This window comes from Triticum urartu, chromosome 1A (genome assembly GCF_056163025.1).
Source record: "Triticum urartu cultivar PI428250 chromosome 1A, HENAU_Tu73, whole genome shotgun sequence".
In the NCBI taxonomy this organism is placed as follows: Eukaryota; Viridiplantae; Streptophyta; class Magnoliopsida; order Poales; family Poaceae; genus Triticum; species Triticum urartu.
This window is the reverse complement of record NC_141873.1, coordinates 239,299,783-239,314,395: the sequence shown is the minus strand read 5'-3', so window position 1 is coordinate 239,314,395 and position 14,613 is coordinate 239,299,783. Positions and strand designations below refer to the sequence as shown.

Sequence of the window (14,613 nt, the reverse complement as noted above, 5' to 3'; positions counted from 1 at the left end):
GATGATGACGAGCAACATCTTGTGGGGGAGGCTGCTGATGAAGTCCAGGCTCGCCGAAGGCTCTTGCGGTTCTGGATCGACCCACATGCACTTGTTGGTCACCTCGTCCTCCATCTCAATCGCCGACATATGCAACTCTGCAGTCTCCTTGGCGGCAACACTTTCTGGGTGTGTGATACATCTCCAATGTATCTATCATTTATGAAGTATGCATGCCATGTTTACGGTAATTTTATATGGTTTTGGTGCACTTTTATATTATTTTCATAGACTAGTAAATGTGCACGTGCAACGCACGTATCCTACTAAACTACACTAAAAACATGAACATCGTATTGTGTTTTTATCTGAACATTTAAATGCGTGTCACGCCCAATGATTTCAATATAATAATTTATTTTAGATTAAGTCATAGGTCTTGTTTGACCGGTGAAAGACTTCCATTGTTGAAATGTTGTGATCCCAAAATTTCAAAAACAAAATGAAAAAAACTCGCGCATGTAACACACGACCGATATACATGTCATCACTTAAAATTAACGATCATATAAATGTATTGTGATTGTTACTTATTACAAAAATACTTAAAAATAACAACTAAGCAACTTTATCAATCATTAGTTGATGATGATCCTTTCTATAAGGTCCATCTTTTGATGCGATCTATAATGCTTCGTTCTAAGACTGGGATATTGTTTGGAACTTCATTCTCTTCATACTTCAAAATATGAAGCAAAAATCGCTTCATCAGTTCAAAACCATCCTACATATGCATTATATAACATTGTTATTAAAAAATATGCGTAACGTGTGTAGAAATGAGCATGGTGCCAATAATTACCTTGGGTACTGAAAAATGTAGCGTCCAATCGTGCCATGAGTGCATTAAATTGAAAATCCAATAACCAGGGGCTGCATGTATGAAATGTTACATGCGAATTGAATGAATCAATTAAGATTGTGATGTATTGACAAGATTCTTATCCGTATGAGTTTGTGGAAATAGCAGAAACTTTGCCTCCCCATATCAAAATGTCGTGCTTGAAGGCAGGGTTTGTAGCAACTGATTGCCGCTAATATAAAAATATTAATGATGACTAAACCACACAGTCATATCGGACATGCTCGATAAAAAAAGAATTGAACAACTTTGCCGCTAATATAAATCAAATGACCAAAAGGGCTATCAATAAAATAATTGAATTTATGAATGCATATTTTTTTTATTATAAATCAAATTAACAAAAGGGCTAACAACAACAAAAGAATTTGTCAACGTATAATTTTTTGAGAGGAATTCATATAATTATTACTTCCCCAAATGGGATGTCGACCATGGATATAAAAAATAAAACAAAAGAGACACGCCGATGATCCATTTGGTCAATGATATGTTTAATCTGGGGGCGTAATTAACCAAAGAAAAAAATCTTGGTGAAGTAATTAGGCCACACAAAAGCAACCGGAGGTTGGATTGCAAAAGAAAAAAAAGCAACCAGAGGAACACTAATAAGGAGCAGCAGGTGGAAAGTAAAATAATAGAAAGAGCAGCCGGTGAAAGGTATCCCAGTCCCTCACGACACACTAATGAGGAGCGGTTGGCTTTCTCCAGTGATGTGTGCAGTGAGACTCATCACTTTGCTTTCTCCGCCAGCCGCCTCCTCTGCTGCTCTGCAGCACGCCGCATCCTCTCCTGCGATGTCGCCCTACCACCATGGCCTCACCCCATCTCCTCCTATCCCCACCACGGCGATGCCCCGTCGGCCCTTATCCCCACCACGGCCTCAGGCCGCTGCCTCCTCTCACCACCGCGGCCTTGCCTCGCCACCAACCCCGCGGCTCTTCCCCAGATCGACCCTGTCGCTGCCATCCTACTGCCCCAAAGTATATAAAGATGCGAGGTGCTGGACACGATGCAGGCGCAGGCATCTCGAATTGGACCGAGATCCAGTGCGTCGACGTGCCCGCCGTAATCATCGCCCCCTGTTCTTGGCTCACACAGTTGCTCCGGGAAGGAGTTCGCAGCTGGCGTATGTGCTCGGTTGCTGAAGGTATGCTAATCGATTAGATGTTGTTAATGCACCTACCGTTATCAGTGGGGATTTAGTCGGGTGACATTTTTGAGGCAACCATGCTGTGATAAAGCTAATTGATTTGTGGATTTGAATTCTGGGTGGCTTAATTTGTGACTATCAGCTAGCTATAATTAATGTTGAGTCATTGCTTTTTGTGGTAGTTGCTTGATTTGAGTGGTATTCTCACTTTGTAATGTCGCATTATTACAGGCACTAAGTAACAGAAAGTTCTAGGGTCACAATCAAGTTGGTATATATATATATGTATTGTTTGTATCAGAAATACATGTGACTTTGCATATGAATTTGACATCTAAACTTTGCTGATGCTTATGCCATTGTATGCACAACAGGCGCCTTCGCCACATTGTCATTCATTTGTGAGATGTTTCTCTTTCTTTATGTTGGCATGCATGATATAGAGTAGTGGACGATTGTTAGTGAAGCACATATAGGTAAGCTATCTATCTGGTTCTTTCCATGTGTGTAGTAAGATAGTTGTTGTTCAAATCCAGAAATTGTAACGTTTTCTATACTCTATGCAGCCCAATGAAATGTATGGCCTTGAGCTCCATTATTTAGGCCAGATCTCATGAGAGGTGTTGTGTCTATTGCATTGGCATACAATAAGGTAAAGAATTGCATTGGCACATCAAATCTGTTGATCAAATATGCTTCAGGAATGCTATGCAGTGAAAAAATAAACATAATAGCATACCAAAATACCCTGTTAAGCATAAATGCTCTGAGTTATATTAGGAGGCGTACCCATCCGTCTCAAGACTGCTCTTAATATATTCTTCTCTTTTCCATGTTGTAACACTTAGATCAGTCCACTTATTGGATTTTAATTCCATGTGCTCGGATGCATATTTGAATAAATTCTCCGGTCCTTCTAGCTATTGTACCAACAAATGAAAAAAGTATAAGCATGACATGCGAGAAATAAGAAAAAAAATGCTTCTTATGCAAAGATGGGGCAGTAGGACTAACTACTAACCGTATCAGTGAGGTCCTTGCGATTCATTGATGGGCCTAGCGAGTCGAGCACTTGAACACATAGTTTTCTGGCATTTATAACACATAGGTAGCAGTGAACGTCGTCCATGTTTATTGGAATGAATATCTGAAGAAAATGATTATTTTAGTTGTACTCCTATGTAGACGAATCGGTCGTTCTCGCTAAAATTCATAGAAATATGTAGAAAACTAAGACTAACCATATCATTTTTAAAATATTCTTTGGCTCTATTTAATACCCATACTGGTGCAGCATCCATGTCATCTGAGGGTAGATAGCCACCGATCTTTATCATTTTAGAGATGCATGCATTCTCTAAGAACACACTTCCACCTGACCTTACCTATAGATGCTCCATAGCAGTCATGCAATTTATATACGTATTTATGACCTACAATTAAAAGTATAAACCAAGCAGTAGTGAATTAAAGCACCATTACATTTTTCCACAGGATTGTGTCCACACGACGGCTTGAAATCTGGTATGTATCATTTTTGTGTAGCCAATCGCAATCTTCATCAGCTACAGAAATATTGAGTGACTATCAATTAGGAAATCAAAGATTGGATATCATGTGTTTGATGTAGCTGGCATCACCTGTACTGGATTGAGTTTGTTCTCCGGTTGTTGGGACAACTGTAGATTTGGCTCGGCGCCGTTTCTCACGTAGGCTCTGTAATATCCCTTATTCATGTTGCTCATACCGGGCATTTTCCCTCTCCCTCTTAAGTGCTTGTTTTTCTTTCTGTAGAATAAGTGTGAATTATGTACATTAGACAATGCAATATGAGAAGAAATTGTTTTTCCTCTGTACGATCTAAGTGTCAATTATGTATCATAGATAATATGAGGAACAATTGATTACCATATGACATGCTGCATTTGTAGGCTTGAAGTGGTGGTCGTAACCCAGTTAGTTGGAAGGACTCAATGGCAGACTCGACATTGTTGACATTTACGGGTGTTCTTAATGAATTTGGACCATGAAGTGGAGTCTGATTAGTCATTACGACATCAACATGTATACCTACATCACAAATGTATGTACTGTGTCAGTTTTGTTGACACGGAAAGGAAGCTATTATGTTTGTCAAGAGAAACATCACCTTCCGCAGCCGTTGTGTACCCACGCTGGGTAACAACAGATGGTGCACTGGGCCTCTCCATAGTGTCTAAATCTGCCCAAACGAACTGATCATTAATATGACTTTACTTGTTATTCATGAATGTATCATAAAGAACAAAGAAAATAGAGAAACTAGGCGACATGGACACGGGTGGCTTAGATGGAGTGTTGTTTCCATTGAGAATAGCCGATGTAGCTTTCTTACGATCCCTTGCCTCCTGTCTTCTTTTTAATATTGTATTCCTGTTTAGTGCATACCTCTCCCTTTCTCTTTGTCTCTTCAATTTTTTGGATCTGTTTTTTGACCTGTGAGGGAATGAAATATTCAGGATTTACAAGGTCGAAGTAGTATTTACCTAAATTGCCGCTGTTTGTCAAGTCCTGAAAGGGAGTACATACCCCACTACGCTGAGAGGATGTGTGACGCCCCCGATTTAATCGTACACTAATCATACACGCAAACGTGTACGATCAAGATCAGGGACTCACGGGAAGATATCACAACACAACTCTACAAATAAAATAAGTCATACAAGCATCATATTACAAGCCAGGGGCCTCGAAGGCTCGAATACAAGAGCTCGATCAAAGACGAGTCAACGGAAGCAACAATATCTGAGTATAGACATAAGTTAAACAAGATTGCCTTAAGAAGGCTAGCACAAACTGGGATACAGATCGAAAGAGGCGCAGGCCTCCTTCCTGGGATCCTCCTAACTACTCCTGGTCGTCGTCAGCGGGCATCACGTAGTAGTAGGCAACTCCGGGGTAGTAGGGGTCGTCGTCGACGGTGGCGTCTGGATCCTGGGCTCCAACATCTGGTTGCGACAACCAGAAAGAAGGAAAAGGGGGAAAAGGGGGAGAAAGCAACCGTGAGTACTCATCCAAAGTACTCGCAAGCAAGGAGCTACACTACATATGTATGCATTGGTATCAACTGGAATAAGGCTATCATAGGTGGACTGAACTGCAGAATGCCGGAATAAGAGGGGATAGCTAGTCCTTTCGATGACTACGCTTCTGGCAGCCTCCGTCTTGCAGCATGTAGAAGAGAGTAGACTGAAGTCCTCCAAGTAGCATCGCATAGCATAACCCTAACCGCTGATCCTCCCCTCGTCGCCCTGTGAGAGAGCGATCACCGGTTGTATCTGGCACTTGGAAGGATGTGTTTTATAAGGTATCCGGTTCTAGTTGTCATAAGGTCAAGGTACAACTCCAAGTCGTCCTGTTACCGAAGATCACGGCTATTCGAATAGATTAACTTCCCTGCAGGGGTGCACCACATTCCCCAACACGCTCGATCCCATTTGGCCGGACACACTTTCCTGGGTCATACCCGGCCTCGGAAGATCAACACGTCGCAGCCCCACCTAGGCACAACAGAGAGGTCAGCACGCCGGTCTAAACCTATGCGCACAGGGGTCTGGGCCCATTGCCCTTAGCACACCTGCACGTTGCGTACGCGGCCGAAAGCAGACCTAGCCTAGTGGCGTTCCAGTCCAATCCGGCGCGCGCCACTCAGTCGCTGACGTCACAAAGGCTTCGGCTGATACCACGATGCCAGGATACCCATAACTACTCCCGCGTAGATGGTTAGTGCGTATAGACCAAATGGCCAGACTCAGATCAAATACCCAGATCTCGTTAAGCGTGTTAAGTATCCGCGAACGCCGACCAGGGCCAGGCCCACCTCTCTCCTAGGTGGTCGGAACCTGCCCTGCCGCTCCGCCTCAAAGATCCACTCGCGGGTGCTCCTCAAGCCGACCCGTCTTTAGTCACCACCTGTATCATGTATAAAGTATATAGTATATACCCGTGATCAACTCCCGAGTGATCACGGCCCGATAGTATAGCATGGCAGACGGACAAGGATGTAGGGCCACTGATGATAAACTGGCATCCTATACTAAGCATTAGGATTGCAGGTAAAGGTAACAACAGTAATAGCAAGGACAGGCTATGCATCAGTATAGGATTAACGGGAAGCAGTAACATGCTATGCTACTCTAATGCAAGCAGTATAGAGAAGAGTAGGCGATATCTGGTGATCAAAGGGGGGGCTTGCCTGGTTGCTCTGGCAAGAGAGAGTGGTCTCAACTCCGTAGTCGTACTGGGTAGCAGCGGCGTCGGTCCCGGTGTCTAGCGAGAGAAGAGGGGGGAGAAACAATAAATATTTAAGCAAACAGATGCATAGCGATGCATGACATGACAAGTATCGGTGCTAGGGGTGCCCTATCGCGGTATGAGGTGATACCGGTGAAGGGGGGAAACATCCGGGAAAGTATCCCCGGTGTTTCGCGTTTTCGAACAGATGAACCGAAGGGAAAAAGTTACGTGTTTGCTATGCCAGGGATGCGTGGCGGACAAACGGACTGTGTATCCGGATTCATCTCGTTGTTCTGAGCAACTTTCATATACAAAGTATTTTCATCCGAATTACAGATTATTTTATATTAATTTTTAAAGTTTTAAATGGTTTTCTAATTTACTGAATCTAATTTAAATAAAAATAATAATAATACATACTAACTGTTGTGGGTACACATAGAAGTGTACCCAAGGGGTGTAATGTGTGGCTGACAATGGGCCAGGATCAAAGTCAACAGTATCCAATCAACAGTTGACTCAGTCAGCGTTGACTGGTCAACATGGTCAAACGGTCCCGCATGTCATGGAGTAATTATCTGGACAGATTTATTAATCTAGTCATTATAGTAGCGGGGCCTAGTGCCATTGATACAGTAGGCTAACTACACTAAAATTATGTCCTGACTAATTAAATCCTAAGGCAATTAAGTAGGCCAGCCGCACATGCCAAGGCATAGTCCTGCCTCACACACATGTGTACGCACATGGTGGCCATGGCCATGGCACAAGAGGCGTACGGGAGTGGCTAAGAGATGCATGAGTGGCCAGGGGCTCACACGGAGCAGCAAGCAAAAAGCAGTAGCAGTCAATTGAGCAGCAGCGACGGAGGCAACATAGCAAGAAGAAAGCAGCCGGCGGCAAGCAGTAGCATTAGAGAGCAGCAGCAGCAACATGTAGCAGCGGCGGCAGCAGTGCGAGGCTTCAGCAGAGAGCAGCAGCACTACCAGCGGCTGCACACAGGGGAGAGCGGACGGGCGCGGCCAGCATGCTGGCCGGGCGTAGCGGGCGCGCACGCGCACGCGCGTGGCACGACCAGTGTGTGGGGTTGGGCGCCCACGCGAGCAGAGCTCCGGCCGCAGCCACGGCGGAGCATCGGACGCGGTGGAACCAGCGGCTAAAGGACGGGAACGAGAAGGGGGGCAAGGGGAAAATGACGGCAAGCTCACAGCGTTGACGAGCAGCTCGGTGAAGCCGAAGAAGGTCGAGGGCGAGTGAATCGAGCGGATCTTCGTGGCCGCCATGGCAGATGAAGAAGACACGACGTCGACGGGGCAGCTTCCCGGGCTCGATCCGGTGGCTCCGGCGACGAAGGCGAAGGCGGAGGTGCTCCTGGAAATGCTAACCCAGCGCGGCGATGACGGGGAGCACGGGAACGGCGGGGGTCATGGCGACGACGGCTGCGGTTGCGGGCGGGATAGACGAGGGAGAGAGCGAGGGGGGATGCGTATCTAGGGTTTGTCCGTGGGGTGAGGGGTGGCCTTATCCACCGCCGGGGCACGCGGGATGGCCGCACGTGGCTGGGGGAACGGCCATGGCCGCGGGATGGCCGCCACGCCCTCCCCATCTCCTGTAGCGCTAGGTGAGAGATGAGGGGAGGTGGGCTGGATGTCCCAGCCCCTCTTGGGCCTCCCATCTTTCTCTTTCTTTTCTTCCTTTCACTTCTTTAAACCTTTTTGTTTTTTTTCTTTTCTTTTAAAGCTACTGCTATGTGTTAAGTTGGGTCACCAAATGGATTTTGTAAAATAAGAAACTTGGCTCATAATTTGTATTGCAATTTGGACACTTCCACAAAAATTTTGGGGTTATTACGAAAGGTTTAAAATCATGTTTGAATCTAAATGGTCCATTATTAAGCTGTTGGTCCACTTCACAAATTACTAGAGATTAACCGGTGAGTCAAATAATGCTGGCTTCAACGTGACAATGACTCAGCGATTATTTGCAATATTATTAACATTTTTGCTTTACTGATTGAAGAAACAATTTATTTGACTTTATTTTAGATTTTGAATTTGAACTCGATTTGGCTCAAAGTGAGGTTTAGCAAACTAATTGCAATGACATGGCACCATTACTGAGTGATTACTGTAGCTCAACTACCGGGGTGTTACAGGATGCCATATTGTCTTCTCACTACATCTATTTGTGAAACACTTCTTCAACCTTTCCGTCAATTTGTGAGTCAAACAATGAACAATTCTACATGAAGAACTTAGTTTGTCATGCAGATCATGATTGTCCTATAAGTATCAAATTTCACACTACAAATTACAAATTTGTCAGATTAAAAGAGATATTTCCTTTGCCTTATGTCTGATGTCTGATTGCAAATTCAAATGATCTAACCTGTGCAGTGGCAGGGGCGGAATTACTACTATGGCGTGGGCCACCGGAGGTAGGGCAGCACGCCGGGTCGAGGATGGCCACCGGGTCGATGATGGCGTGGAGATCAGGGACGAGGACGGCGAGGCGAGACGGAGGTTTCATTCAGATGACACGGCCACCGGGTCAACGACGGCGTGGAGATTAGGGGCGAGGCCAAGGTTTCGTTCAGACGGCACGGTCGCCGGGTTGATGATGGCGCGAAGACCAGGGGCGAGGATGGCGGAGCGAGGCCGAGGTTCCGTTCAGATGGCACGGCCACCGGGATGAGGATGTCGCAGACCCCAAGGGCGAGGCGAGGTTCATGGCGTGGTGGCGGCGTTGATTGTGGAGGTATTGTTTAGTTTCCAGGAGGTGCCATCGTTGGGCTGTGTAGCATCCCGGACGAAGGAGTCTGCCGACAGAACATTTGTTTTCAACCGTCGATCTGATTGTAGTATGGTGATGTAACGTGGGCAGTTGGATGGTATTATGTGGGTCTGATCAAACGTGGGGGGTTATCCCGTGTGCACTTTGTGGTGTGGCTTTAGGGGAAATCTTGTTTGCTCTTTTAATAGTAGTATGGATATAGACTAACCTATTAATCTAGCACCCAAAGCTAGCTCCTGTTTTTTTGCTATTTCTTTGTTTCACAAAAAACCATATCAAATGAAGTCCAAATGTAATAAAAATTACAGTGATTTTTTACGGACAAGAAGAGACCCAGGAAGCTTCGGGGAAGGACCGGAAGGTGCCTAGGACCCCCAAAAGCTCAAGGGGCGGGCCACCTGAGCTTGTGGGACCCTCGGTGTCGATACTAAAGCTGGCGGATCTCGGGTAGGGGGGCCTAGATGTGGATCTAGGAATGATGGGTAATAGGAGACAAGGGACAGGATGTTTACCCAGGGTTGGGCCCTCTCGAAGAGGTAAAACACTACATCCTGCTTTGATTATATTAATGATGGAGTATCAAGTACAAGATGATCTATCTCGAGATCGTATGTTGTGTTCTAAACCCTAATGCAGGTAATTGTGATTGTGTCTCTATGGACTAGACCCCATGGTTTATATAGGTACTGAGGGTATCTAGGGTTATGTGTGGTCATTTACCAACTAGGAATAAACAAGTCGACAGTTGGAGTAGTCCTTGCAGTACACGCCAAGTCTTCGGCGGTGTCCATCTTGATCATGCCTAGGTTCAAAGCTTCTGGAGTCCTTCCTTAATGAGATCAACGGGCCATAATCTCGGTCCATGCACTACGGACGAATTAGGTTGGCACCCCTAGTCTAGGACACCGTTAGTAGCCCCTGAATGAAGCCGAGGACATCAGATGCATCCTCAAACCAATGTCTCCGACCTTGAAATCTTCGGCTTAATAGGCGAGTTCTTTTCTCTAGATGGTTTTCATGTGAACCCTAGATCTTCTATGTTTAAATTAATTGTCGAGCTTCCTCTTAACGAGATTGCCCACCGACCACATGCTTTAAGGGCCATGCCTCGGCGCCCGGAATCTTGAAATAAATGAGCCTCGAAGGCCTGCCGCATAGGTGTGAACAATGCTCTTGCCTGGTAGCTTTTACCGAACCGTCACCACATACGGTGTTTTGAGCGAGCCATTTATTGAGACCCGAATCGTGCCTGAGGCAATTGATATGTCCATTTTGCATCATGCTTTTATATTGATATTTATTACATTATGGGATGTTATTACACATTATATCACAATCCTTTTGCCTTTTCTCTCTTATTTTATAAGGTTTACATGAAGAGGGAGAATGCCGGCAGCTTGAATTCTGGACTGAAAAAAGAGCAAATATTAGAGACCTATTCTGCACAACTCCAAAAGTCCTGAAACTTCACGGAGCATGTTTTTGGAATATATAAAAAATATTGGGCAAAGAAAGTACCAGAGGGGGGCCACCAGCCAGCCACAAGAGTGGAGGGCGCGCCCTACCCCCATTGGCGCGCCCCCCATCCTTGTGGGCCCACTGGCAGGCCTCCGGTGCCCATCTTTGGCTATATGATGTGTTTTGACCTAGAAAAAAATCAGAAGGAAGCTTTCGGGACGAAGCGCCGCCTTCTCGGGGCGGAACCTGGGCAGAACCAATCTAGGGCTCTGGCGGAGCTGTTCTGCCGGGGAAACATCCCTCTGCGAGGGGGAAATCGAAGCCATCGTCATCACCAACGATCCTCTCATCGGAGGGGGTCAATCCCCATCAACATCTTCACTAGCACCATCTCCTCTCAAACCCTAGTTCATCTCTTGTATTCGATCTTGGTCCTACGTGTGGGTTGCTAGTAGTGTTGATTACTCCTTGTACTTGATGCTAGTTGGTTTATCCGGTGGAAGATTATATTTTCAGATCCTTAATGATAATTAATACTCCTCTGATCTTGATCATAAATATGTTTTGTGAGTAGTTACGTTTGTTCCCGAGGACATGGGAGAAGTCTTGTTATAAGTAATCACGTGAATTTGGTATTCGTTCGATATTTTGATGAGATGTATGTTGTCTCTTCTCTAGTGGTGTTATGTGAACGTCGACTACATGATACTTCACCATTATTTGGGCCTAGGGGAAGGCATTGGGAAGTAATAAGTAGATGATGGGTTGCTAGAGTGACATAAGCTTAAACCCTAGTTTATGCGTTGCTTCGTAAGGGGCTGATTTGGATCCATATGTTTCATGCTATGGTTAGGTTTACCTTAATTCTTCTTTCATAGTTGCGGATGCTTGCGAGAGGGGTTAATCATAAGTGGGAGGCTTGTCCAAGAAATGGCAGTACCCAAGCACCGGTCTACCCACATATCAAATTATCAAAGTAACGAACGCGAATCATATGAGCATGATGAAAACTAACTTGACAACAATTCCCATGTGTCCTCGGGAGCGCTTTGCTTTATACAATAGTTCGTCCAAGCTTTTACTTTGCTACAAAAAGGATTGGGCCACCTTGCTGCACCTTAGTTACTTTATTTACTTGTTACCCATTATGATTTATCTTATCACAAAACTATCTGTTACCGATAATTTCAGTGCTTGCAGAGAATACCTTGCTGAAAACCACTTGTCATTTCCTTCTGCTCCTCGTTGGGTTCGACACTCTTACTTATCAAAAGGACTACGATAGATCCCCTATACTTGTGGGTCATCAAGACTCTTTTCTGGCGCCGTTGCCTGGGATTGAAGCGCCTTTGGTAAGTGGAATTTGGTAAGGAAACATTTATATAGTGTGCTGAAATTTATTGTCACTTGTTACTATGGAAAGTAATCCTTTGAGGGGCTTGTTCTGGGTAGCTTCACCTCGACCGGAAGAGCAAAGAGTTGCTCCTCAACCTACTGCACCTACAGAAAATATTTATTATGAAATTCCTCCGGGTATGATAGAGAAACTGCTAGCTAATCCTTATGTAGGAGATGGAACATTACATCCCGATATGCACCTAATCTATGTGGATGAAGTTTATGGATTATTTAAGCTTGCAGGTATGCCCGAGGATGTTGTCAAGAAGAAGGTCTTCCCTTTATCTTTGAAGGGAAATGCATTGACATGTTATAGGCTATTGGATGATATTGGATCATGGAACTACAACCGATTGAAATTGGAATTTCATCAGAACTTTTATCCTATGCATCTGGTTCATCGTGATCGGAACTATATATATAATTTTTGTCCTCATGAAGGAGAAAGTATCGCTCAAGCTTGGGGGAGGCTTAAGTCAATGTTATATTCATGCCCCAATCATGAGCTCTCAAGAGAAATTATTATTCAAAAATTTTATGCTCGGCTTTCTCATAATGATCGATCCATGCTCGATACTTCTTGTACTGGTTCTTTTATGAAGAAGACTATTAAATGCAAATGGGATTTATTGGAAAGAATTAAACGCAACTCTGAAGATTGGTAACTCGATGAAGGTAAAGAGTCAGGTATTGTCACACCCACAATGCGGCTATATCTCGCACGTGTCGGGGCACGACTTAGAGGCATAGCCGCATGGTAGGCTTGTCGCAAGAGGGGTAATCTTCACACATCCCATGTACTGAATAAGAAAGGGATAAAGAGTTGACTTACAATCGCCACTTCACACAAATACATGTTAAACATACATCATCCAGAATACAATCAAGGTCCGACTATGGAACCAAAATAAAAGAAGACAACCCCAAATGCTAGATCCCCGATCGTCCCAACTGGGCTCCACTACTGATCAACCGAAAAGACAAATAACAACGATCAAGATCTTCATCGAGCTCCCACTTGAGCTGGGTTGCGCCACCTACACGGGTATCATCGGCACCTGCAACTGTTTGGAAGTATCTGTGAGTCACGAGGACTCAACAATCTCACACCCGCGAGATCAAGACTATTTAAGCTTATGGGTAGGATAGGGTAATGAGGTGGAGCTGCAGCAAGCACTAAGCATATATGGTGGCTAACATACGCAAATGAGAGCGAGAAGAGAAGCAACGCAGCGGTCGAGAAGCTAGAAATGATCAAGAAGTGATCCTGAAACTACTTACGTTCAAGCATAACACAAGACCGTGTTCACTTCCCGGACTCTGCCGAGAAGAGACCATCACGGTTACACATGCAGTTGATGCATTTTAATTAAGTTAAGTGTCAAGTTCTCTACAATCGGATATTAACAAATTCCCATCTGCCACATAACCACGGGCACGACTCTCGAAAGTTTATACCCTACAGGGGTGTCCCAACTTAGCCCATCACAAGCTCTCACGGTCAACGAAGGATATTCCTTTCCCGGGAAGACCCGATCAGTCTCGGAATCCCGGTTACAAGACATTTCGACAATGCTAAAACAAGACCAGCAAGACCGCCCGAATGTTCCGACAAATCCCGATAGGAGCTGCACATATCTCGTTCTCAGGGCACACCAGATGGGCAAGACGTCGGGTTGGCATAGACCCTGGTTGCCCAGGGGGCGCCGGACATCGCCCAGTTCGGACCAACACTTTGAGAAGCACTGGCCCGGGGGGATTAAAATAAAGATGACCCTCGGGTTGGCCGACCCAAGGGAAGGGTAATAGGTTGTTAGGCAAATGTAAAACCAAGGTTGGGCCTTGCTAGAGGAGTTTTATTCAAAGCGAACTGTCAAGGGGTTCCCATAACACGCAACCGCGTAAAGAACGCAAAATCAAGGAACATAACACCGGTATGACGAAAACTAGGGCGGCAGGAGTGGAATAAAACACCAGGCATAGGGCCGAGCCTTCCACCCTTTACCAAGTATATAGATGCATTAATTAAATACGAGATATTGTGATATCCCAACATATCCATGTTCCAACATGGAACGAACTTCAACTTCACCTGCAACTAACAACGCTATAAGAGGGGCTGAGCAAAGCGGTAACTTAGCCAAACAACGGTTTGCTAGGAAAGGTGGGTTAGAGGCTTGACATGGCAATATGGGAGGCATGATATAACAAGTGGTAGGTAGCGCGACAAAGCGATAGAACGAACAACTAGCAAGCAAAGATAGAAGTGATTTCGAGGGTATGGTCATCTTGCCTGAGATCCCGCAAGGAAGAAGAACGAGTCCATGAAGAAGACAAACGGACGTAGTCGAATGAATCCTCACAACTCCGGAACGAAACCGAAGCTAACGTGAGAAGCAACCCAGAAAGAAGCAAACAACATGGTAAACAACCATCACATAAACATGGCATGATGCACAACCAAGTATGATGCATGTCCGGTTTAATGAGGCATGACATGGCAATATGCAACAAACAACACTACAAATTAAGTGGAGCTCAATATGCAACGAGTTGCATATTGACGGAACACCACATGACTTATTTAGTTCACTCTCGGTTAGGTACTCAACAATATTAAATGTTGGTTAACATG

At 44.9% G+C, this 14,613-nt stretch overlaps 1 long non-coding RNA gene across 1 annotated transcript; it reads right to left on the bottom strand.

Annotated features, from left to right (window-relative positions):
- Positions 1-791: 791 nt before the first annotated feature.
- Positions 792-8,176, bottom strand: LOC125532796 (uncharacterized). The gene is made up of 8 exons (XR_015600260.1): positions 7,538-8,176; positions 6,289-6,362; positions 4,204-5,041; positions 3,963-4,124; positions 3,695-3,842; positions 3,296-3,619; positions 3,076-3,201; positions 792-2,974 (listed from the first exon to the last, which is right to left on the bottom strand). It is a non-coding gene; the product is annotated as an uncharacterized LOC125532796 (long non-coding RNA).
- Positions 8,177-14,613: the final 6,437 nt, after the last annotated feature.